General features: G+C 35.3%; 1 pseudogene; it reads right to left on the reverse strand.

Moving 5' to 3' along the window:
• Nucleotides 1-458: 458 nt before the first annotated feature.
• The window catches only part of LOC105300264, a 41,122-nt pseudogene continuing 31,222 nt past the window's right edge, over nt 459-10,358 (reverse strand).

Raw genomic sequence — 10,358 nt, forward strand, 5'->3', positions numbered from 1 at the left:
TTGATAACCAAGATGGCTAGTAAGTGACTAATAGTCAGCATGGAGACACTGGACAATAGGATCATTCACATCCAAGCAGGACAGAGCTGGACTTCGCAAGATTCCATCACACTGTTCAAAATGGCTCACAATTTAAAACTTATGAATTCTTTGTTTCTAAAATTTTTAATTTAATAATTTTAAACCTCAGAAAGTGAAACCATGGATAAAAGGGGACTACTATATTAGATAATGTGAAGAAATATTTAATTTAAATTTTTACCAATTTCCTGTTTAGAAAAAAGTGCAGCTCGCTGCTAGCATTAATTTAATTTTATATAAACATGCTCTTTGAGGTTGAAGCAAATCTGACTAGTTTTCAATGTGAAAATAAAATATAAAAACTGTTCTTGGAGTTACTACTAAACAGAACTTATCTCTAATTCTAGTGTAATAGAAATATATATGATAATCAGTATTTAATAATTTTTTTTCGTGTAGTAAATTTCAAAGCATGGAACATCACAAAGTGAAACATTACATTCTGCATAAAAATAGCTCATTTCTTTCTGGATCTTCTTGCCATCATTTTTATTGTGTGAGCAGCAAATTGTAGTGACCAACTTGATTCTGTTTCTCTAATGTTGGTGGTATACTCTTGAAGAAATGTTTTGCAGACAGGTGAAGAGATGTGACATCATCAGAACAGAGATGATCCAAAAGACGTTGCTGCCCTGGATTGCGATGCTTTTCCAGCATTCCTTCAATCGACATTGTCAGTCTGAAGTTTTCACAGCTGATTGGGTATGCTCAGGATTGTCCTTCTTCAACAGGATGTAGTTCAGCATGGTAATGTTTAGAAAGTGGAGAAAGAATTTCTTATACCAAAACTTATGCCTTTTGCACTCAGTGGTTAAGAAGTGAACATCTGATTAGCCTGATCCACTGCTCCCGTATTCTCATTATAATCCACAATGATACATGGTTTCTTAGTTTTCTTTCCATTTCTGTTGTCTACTTCAATCAGTATAATTGTGGAATGTTGACAAAATTATCACCTCCTTCTTGTCACACCATTTCAGTGCCATAAGTTCACTATAGAATTTGGCTACAGTCATCCCCTTTGCAAATCTTTTTTCAAGATCATTTGGCTTCTGTTTTCTGTTCAAATGAGCTGTCGCAACTACATCAGTCGTGTTTTGATGTAATTCTCTTAAAAGCATGGTTGAGAAATATGTTGAGGAAGACACAATATCTTTGGCCAAAAGGGTCCTTGACCAAGGTAAGAACAATGTGGGATGATTTCAGACCATCAGCTGAATCTTTGAAATTCACACTGGGCCCTGTGTGAACAAGCGCATTCCTCATGTAACCAAGTTGACTTTTGTAGAGTACATAGAGCTTGAGACCAAATCATGCTTGTTTCCTCAGGATGTACTGCATCACAGCTAACTGCTCCTTGAATAGCATCAGTGATTTATCAACTGCAATGTTTCTGTTTGGAGTATATACAGTTGAAAACTTATTTACAAGAAAGTCAAATACAGGTTCGATCTTCTGCAATGAAATCTGGGCCTTTGATTGACCAGCAGATATGGAAGAATCGCTGACAAAAATGCAGGCACCAAAGCAAAAGTCAAAATCTTTCACTAGTCATAATTTGCCTGAGATAAGGTGTATCCAAAAGAAGCCTCGTCAACCAAAACATCTCTAGCTCAGGTTTCTGCACAATATCGTGCAGTAACATTACTCACTTCATAATTGTCAGTGTCTTTCCATTTATCCATTCACAAAAATCCTTTCGGACCAGGTGGCTTTGAAGCCAACAAGGCAGCTTGGGCAATCATTTTGCTGGTAACTTTTGAAACTAATTCCTCAGTAAAAAACAGTTCAGTAGGTCACTGGTATCACTGACATCAACTTTTCTGCTAGATGTGCCGGTAATGTCACACCTTTGACATGGAATCATAAAACGAGTTGAGCATTTCAGAGTGCGAACAGAGTCAGCTGATGTAGGGCTATTTCCATTAGATTCCAAATTGGATGGAGGCTTGACCATACAGTCTTTCAAAGCACTATCTGACAAATCATCAGAATTGTCTATTTAGGAAAAATCGGATTCACAAAATTAATCTTCAGCTAACAGCTGTTTGAGAACGATGTTAACATCATGCGTGGGAATACTGTGTTTTCTAGGATTTAATATTTTCAGCGATCGAGAATTACTATATTGTAAATGGAAATACCACTACTAAAAATAGAATACTATAAACAGAATGATGTCATTTGTTTTCAAAGACTGTCGATATGCTAGAGTGATGTGAAAATAATAATAAAAGCAAGATATTTCATGGCAAACTTTGGGGGTAAGGTTAAGACTGTAATTGGCAAGTGATATTGAGATAAATACAGCAGGTGAATATTCTCAGGGCAAACAGGAAATGGGGTAAGTGTGTTAATGGCATTATGAGTATGTAAAAAGAAAGTAGCAACACATGATGAAGTATTTACAGGTGAAATGGCACAAAGCTGGAGATTTGTTCTAAAATACTCTAAAAATCACAAAATGGGAAGGGAGGGATGGGAGAAACAAAATAGTCCATGAGCTGATAGTTGCTGAAGACGGATGGTGAGTACAAGTGGGTTTACTGTATTGTGATATCGGCTTTTGGTATGTTAGAAATTTTCCATAATAAAAAAAATTAAATGTTTGTGAAAGTATGTTAACTTTTGATGTTTTCTAGAAAATTAAAATGAAAAAAATACCCTTAGTATTTATAAAGTTAAATTAATATTGTTATAGATCACTTTCCTGAAGTGGCAACTTTTTCTCAAAAACATTGTAGCTACAGAAATATAATGATCAGCTCCTAAATTTACACAGCTCAAAAATAAATAAAAAAAAAAAATAAGAGGAAAACAAAGGATGAAAAGAACAAAGGAAAGAAAAGCAGAAGAGGAATGAAGAAGAATGAAATAAAATTATTAATCGGTAAGTTTTTACCTTTAAAAAATGATAGCTCCCGTAATAGAAGTTAAATCTATTTTTTAAATCTTTAAAAATCATAATTCTGTTTAGCAGCATCCTAGCAAGAGACCCTTGAAAAACTATGATTTTATTTGATTTTTTTTGTTAAATATACTGTGAACAAGTATGTAGCTTGATGCTAAGAATAGCATTGTGACTCCACCTCTATTGAAGTTGCAGAAATATCTTTAAATAATGCATCAAGAAAGTAGTTTTCACAAGTTTGTTCCTGATATGCCTAGAAAGATGGTTGTCATGATTTAAAACAGGTATAGAAGGAACAAGATTCTTTGCTCTGTAGGAAGAAGAAAGACAGCCCAGTAATTAAGTACAGGACCTATCTCCATTTGTATTCTGAGGGTCAATGCATTAGCAAGCATTGTGACAGCGCCGAGATCCTCTGAAACAGAGGGGAAAAATTAACATTGAACAGAGAAAAAGATGCTGGTAAATTTGTTTTTGGTATGGATTAATTAAGTATATTACATTTGCAAAAATAATTTTTTCTGTTTTAGTTTTGCTTCAAGTTTTAGTATTGGTGTTTAAATATATTTCAGTATGAAATATAGTCCTTTATTATTCTGCTCTTTTAATTTATTGCTATTTTCTTTGTTGTCTTTTTTTCTTAGACATAACTTTAAACATTAAACTTTATCCCTTTTCTGGTGATTTATTAACTTCCTACTTCATGAGTACTTCCTTGACCGAACTTTAGTCAGGCTCCTCTAAATCCTCTTTTTGATGAGGTCTTGTCCTTGGCCCCATCCTCAGCCTGCCAAGCCCAAATTTAGCAAAGAATCCTGCAAAGTCAGTGTATTGAGAATCTCCCACCATTGATATTTAATTAAGTTCCTCCTCCCATTCCTCTTCAATTACTAACCAAGTTTCTCTTAGTAATTTTCCATTTACTCCTTCATCCTTCCCACTGGCTAGAAATTCCCACTAGTCCATGTTGTATTTAGAGCTGAGTTCCGTCTCTCTCCCATATTACAGTAGTCGCTCCTCTGTTGTAATAGTTTTGAATAAAGTATTCCTTACAATTTCTACTAAATGTCAGAATAATTTCTCTTTAATATACTGTACCAATTAACTCTGTGCTACAAATTATATAAAAACAATCCATTCTCACATTCTCATCCTTTCTTGAATCCTTCCAATTATGATTACCTATATTCTTAAGCTTAGTTTGTTTGTTTTTTCCTAGGGGCTCTTGCAATATATTTAGGAAATAAATTTAAATGTATTTTCCTTGATTTGAATATCTTAGAAGATTATATCTGCCTTTTATGGTTGTTGAGATATTTTACAACTCTGTAAAGTATAGAAAACTGAAGAAAGTACAAATAATTCTTGTTCATAGAAATGCAAGTTAATGGTACCCAATGTATTCAAATAGATTATTGCCCTGTACATACATCTGTTTTGGGTCTATTTGTAAATTGATTTCGGAATTCCTTATTTCCTAAATATGTATGTGTTTTTTTAAATTCTTTTTTGAACCAGTTATGACATCTTACAGGTTCTCTAATTAATGAGTGATTATTACGGACACAGGTTCATTTTACATTAATATAGTAGTCATATATTTCTTTTAAAAAATTATCCTTTAACACAATGTTGAGACTTTTAACAGTTACCTTTGAATCATATTTTCTGCAGCTTAGTCACTTTTCTACACTTAAGTTTAAAACCTTATACCAGATATTTTTCCAGGCTTCTGGTTTGAACTTCTGCTAAATTCTACTGTTGACTGTATTTGTTTGTTTGTTTGTTTTGGGGGTTTTTTTTTGTATTTTTTTTTTCAGAAGGTATTCACAGATGTCACGTTTGAGAGGATCCTCCCTTTCCTTCCTTCCATTCTTCTTGTTTAATTGTAGGCAACAAACCACAAAACCATTTATTTTAAATTTGAGCGGGTGTACTTTTCACTGCCTCTCCTCACGATATCTCTCCTTTCCTCGCTTTCCGTTATGACTGTCTCTTTGTTTATATTGCCGAGTTCCGGGATAGGAAGGTTTTCACAGCCAAGTTCACAATACCTCTTTGGGTCCGAAATCACACAATGCTTCGGGAACTCCTCCGGCTGCAAGGCTGCATGACAATTTAAGACTTTTTCAGAAGTTAAAATGTACGCGACAGCTTGATGCCTTCCATGTGGTCCAGACACACTTTCAGAAAAGCAGATTGTGAGCACGTTTATTTTCAGCCATCCATGAAGAAGCAGTGATAGTTTTGAAGTGTCGCTTTGAGATTTTTAGAATGCACTTTTTAAAAAAGCAAATACTTTCTCTTCTATTCAGTGTCACTTGAATGTCAAAATGTTCAGCCTGAGAAAAAATGGGATGGCCAAGACATTTTTGAGTTCAAACCTAGTTCGACAATAACATACTCTGAAAATGACCACTGCCCTTTTCCCCATGAGAGGATTTATGTCCAGCAAAGGAGGTACAAGACTATATATTCATTGGCTATAAAGTGGCGCAGTGCCATCTACTTTGTAGGGCTGTGCTAGGAATTCCTGTGGAGTGTCTAACTATGCCCTGCATCTCCTGTGTTTTGTTATTGGTTGACTTTCTGTATAAAAGTTATACTATCTAATTTTTTAAATACATGAATTCTCAAATAAACAATTCTTACACATATTTTCCTTATACTATACAATTGAAGATTTGCAGTTGTATAAATATAATCAGCAGAAAATATTTTAATATGTAATTTCAGGATAATGTTAAAAATTTAATGGTATGTAAAAAGTAAAGATACACTAATATTTTTCAATTGTATAATCCAAAAAATGAGTCACCTATCCATAGCTCTGGTAATTATTTTAACAAATTTCTAGCTAGTGAGAGTGGGAGAGCGGGAGACCTGTTCCCTGCAGAATAATTCACTTATAGAAATGGGTGAAATTTGGTTCTGCCTGCTCCTTTTTCTGTGCATCAGGTAACCAATGGTTTAAAGTTGGTGCCAACTCAAGTCAATTTCAAAGGATGTCTAAATCAAGAAATAGGCTTCCAAATAGTTGCCATATCTTAAGTCAATGTGGCCAGAAGCTGGGAAGGCAAGAGAAATGTTCTTAAGAAGTCACAGAAATACAACTTCAATAGCACGGCATCAGTGTGACAAAACGGTTGTGATGTGGAGGCCAGCCAAGCACAAGTGCATGAGTTATAATAGCAACTATAGAGATAGTAATAAACATGTTACCTTCAACTTGCATATCAACAATGGAAGGAGTAGGTAGTATTTATTAGTCCCTCTACATAATGGAGAAACCATTATGACTCACTTGCCAAAGGACAGACACTACCAGGAAAGACACAGTGTAGTTCTTTTGGAGATAATGACTTTGTGTTGGTAAGGGGTCCCCGAGCCACTAATAGTGACATTTCTGAAATGATAGCTTTAGGTGTGAGTTCACAGACAGACTTTGGTATCAGAGGTGCTTGTATGATGTGGAACTTCTCAGGTGAAGATAGATATGCAATTTCATTGTCTTGCAGAATAAAGAACCAATACTTTTTTTATCATGAAAATCTCAGACACAAAATCAGAGTGTAATGAACTTTCATGTACATATCACCCAGTTTTAGCAGTTATTGATCAGCTCAAGGCAAATCTCAAAGAATGATGTTTTAAATTTTTAAAAAATTCTATCTTCCCTTGCACCAGCTTTCTCTTCATATTAGTATTACGCCCACTCACTGTGACCAATATTTTCAGATGTGGATTTAAGGGGGAGAAATTGTGAACATAGAGAGATAGAAATTCCTGAACTGACAGTTAAATTGATCATCTTTACTAGTAATTTGTTAACAAGGGCAAAAACTAAAACGTTTAACAGCAATCACATTTATAAATTATATTTGGATCTCATACAAAAATTGGACCTGTTCTGAGCAAAGAAAATGTCTTCCTTGCTATCTCTTCATTTAAGACTATATTCACCATCCTCCTTGTCACCGCAACTATGATTTATTGAATATCAGTAAGTCTGTCATTTCATCAAGGATTTCAAACTATAATGCCCAGCACTCTCAGACAAACAAAACTAAGGGTCTCAGGCAATGCAGAGGAGCCTTGGGGACAGTGGTGTTTCTTGAGAATGCATGCTTATCTAACAGTGTTCACATTCCAAGCCAAACCCCTTGTGCAGGCTGAGTTTGCCCAAGTTGTCTGTCGGAAAAGTGCCTTTCCTTCATTGTCTTATTTGTTACTCACCACAGTTGTACAGGTATGTATTTTTGTTGCTACTTCACAAATATGCAAACAGAACCCTAGCCTCAAAGCTGACACGAATCCCCTTTACTTCCTGTTCACATCATTCAAAGGCTGCAACCTAGAACCTGAAGCAGCTGACACAGAACCACATTGGCATTACAGCTTTCAAGGCCCCTGCCTCTTGTGGACACATGTTCCCAACTTCAGTAAGATTTTAGTCTTTCCACTCTGTCATTATTTATTCATGACTTTATTAAACTCCAAGGCACAGATACAAGAGTACTCACCTATCTTTCCTCAGGGCCTGATTTACAGCTTGTCAACTCCATACTACCCTGATCATCTGCTGTGCACTCGAAGTAAACATGAAGTGGCACGGTGATTTGGTGACAGGAGTAAAGCCATCCATGGTCTCCAATTCCAGATAGGAGGACAGCCTTGCTGGGTCATTGTCCCTGGCCACCTATGTTTGTATTTTAAGACTGTGTAAATCTCCCTCTCCCCATTCCCAGTCCATGACTTTATATCCTATTTAATAGATGAAATGATAAAGCTCTTCATCTTTCTGTCCCTGCCAAAATACAATATGATACAATGTAATACACCTGCCCTTCCTTTCCTCCAGTTCAGGAGTATTCTCAGCCTCTCTCTGCTTGCATTCCAGGTCTACCTGTCCTTGCCTTCTACTAAGAAGTCCCTAATACCTGATCTTCAGTCTTTCCTTCAATTCTACTCTTTCCTCACAAGTTTGACTCCTGTTTCTTTGGTTCAAACAACACAAGTCCTTTCTCATTCTATGGTTTCTACCTTTTGTCCCATCTATCTTTCTTTTTCAGATGCTGACAAAAGGAAAAGTAGAATAACGTCTCCTCAAAATTGTTCATGTCCTAATTACCGGAATCTGTGAATACATTATGTTATACAGAGGAGAAATTAATGTTACTAATCCACTAATTTACAGATAAGGAGATTATCTTGGATTATCCAGGTAGAGTTCAAGGTCTTTTAATGAGAAAGAGAGAAGCAGGGGATATGTCAGAGTAAGTCCATGTGAGAAGGACTCAACCAGCCATTGCCGACTTTGGATACAGAAGAGTCTATGAGCCAAGAAACATGTAGAATGCCTCTAGAGGCTGGATAAGGCAAGAAAATTATTTCTCCCTTAAATCTCCAAAAGGAATACAGTTTTGCTGACACCTTGATTGATAACAAACACAGTCAATTTATTTGGTTTTAAGCCACTCAGTTTGTGATAATTTGTTAAGTATAAATAGGAAATGAATACACACTCTTGTCACATCATCTCTCTCTCTTTGACCAGTCTCCTTTTGATTCAATTGTTCAAATAAAAATGCAATGAATTCAGTGAGGTATAACATGTATTTTAATATTTACAATAGTTTTTTCGTATATTTGAATAATAATACATTTACATGAATGTGTGTGTTTTTAATTATGGTTGGAATTAACCATATGAAACTGCTGTTTATGTAGGTCAAAAATAAATATTAGCAACTTCACATAGTTTAATCATATATATATATATAATTATATATAACTGGCAAATATCATCATTTCATGTACCAACAATTCCTGGTGTACTTTTAGTTCTGAGGAATTCTCATAAAACCTTTTTAACTCCACCATAAATGAGTCCCAGGCCTTAGCCCAGACTTTGAGAATCATCACTTTAAAGATACAGACAGCTGGAAAATAAATATATCCACAAATCTGTTTGCATTTCATAGAGCAGTTAAATTATCAATATGACTATGAGAGAAAAAAAGGTCAGGCTTTATGGCAAATGTCCCAAACATTTTTATTTCCCCACTCTGTAGGAGAGGGAAAAAATGCTGAAAAAGAAAGGAAAGAAGAAGAAGGAGAGAAGGAGAAAGAAGGGAGGGAGGGAAGAAGGAAGGGAAAAATAGAGGGAGGGAAGAAGGGATACATAAAATATAGAGATCGAAGAAAAGAGAAGCTTTTAATATGATGTGATTCTAATTCTCTTCAGCTATATTCCCCTTTTGAGATAACTTCGAAAATAGACTTATGATTCCCAGATGATATTTGATAACATCAAATCATTGATAATGATATATTAAACTATTTATTTCACTGCTGCTACTGAATATGTGTTATTTAACTAGCCACTGGGTCTGACTAAGTCTACTTAGTCATCTGAGAGAAGTCTGATTTGGCTTTAGGATTAAAGTCTTTATTTCTTAATTGTCACTGTTAGGCTCAGAAAAGCTGTGTCAGTATTATTTCTTTCATATATTTTCAATATAATAGAACACTCTGTTTATGACAGACTTTTTTTAACCTGAACACTGGGCTCATTTATAGCCAGAACATTATAAGGCGAAACATAATTCTTACTTAGAGAAAAAAGTGATGACTTTGGTATCTAGCAGTTTACATACAAAATAAACTTTTGACACCAAATATGGTTAAAAATAAAGTGAGATGAGATATTTCATATGTTAGAACTTCTCGTTGTTGTTTTAATAAAGTTTTTTTAAAGAGCATTTTCAGGTTTACAGAGAACTTTAACATAAAGTTTAGGGGTTTCCCACCTGCCTGTACCCCCACACAGTCACAGCCTCCCTCATTTTTGACAACCCTACCAGAGGGTACATATGTTACAACTGTTGAAACTACATTGACACTTCATTATCACTCAAAAGTCCATAGTTTACATAGGGAACATGTGGGAATGTATGATTTTAATTTGGAAATGATGTGCTGAGTATTGTTCTTGCAGCATTATAATCGCAGTAAGATAGCACATACAAATATGCCTGAGGTTATGGCCAATGCTGGTACCTGAGGCTGCCTTGTCCCTTGTTTATGGGATTGTCACCTCTACTTTCTCTAGAACTTTGCACTCTGGTCTCTTTTTTACTTTTTAAATGTTCCTCTCTTTACTTCCTAAGTCTCCCTCCAAAACCAGCACCAGAGAAACCAACACCCTTTCCTTGACTGCTAATCAAGCTCAAAGCCTTTCTGCTTTGCCGTATGCTATTAATGTTTGTTTTGCACTCACATTCACTAGAAACAGACTTAGGCCACCATTCTCTACACACTTTCCTCCATTGCAGTCTATAGAATCACTTTCAGGTTCAACAAC

The sequence above is a fragment of the Pteropus vampyrus genome, unplaced genomic scaffold (genome assembly GCF_000151845.1).
Source record: "Pteropus vampyrus isolate Shadow unplaced genomic scaffold, Pvam_2.0 Scaffold205, whole genome shotgun sequence".
Classification (NCBI taxonomy): domain Eukaryota; kingdom Metazoa; phylum Chordata; class Mammalia; order Chiroptera; family Pteropodidae; genus Pteropus; species Pteropus vampyrus.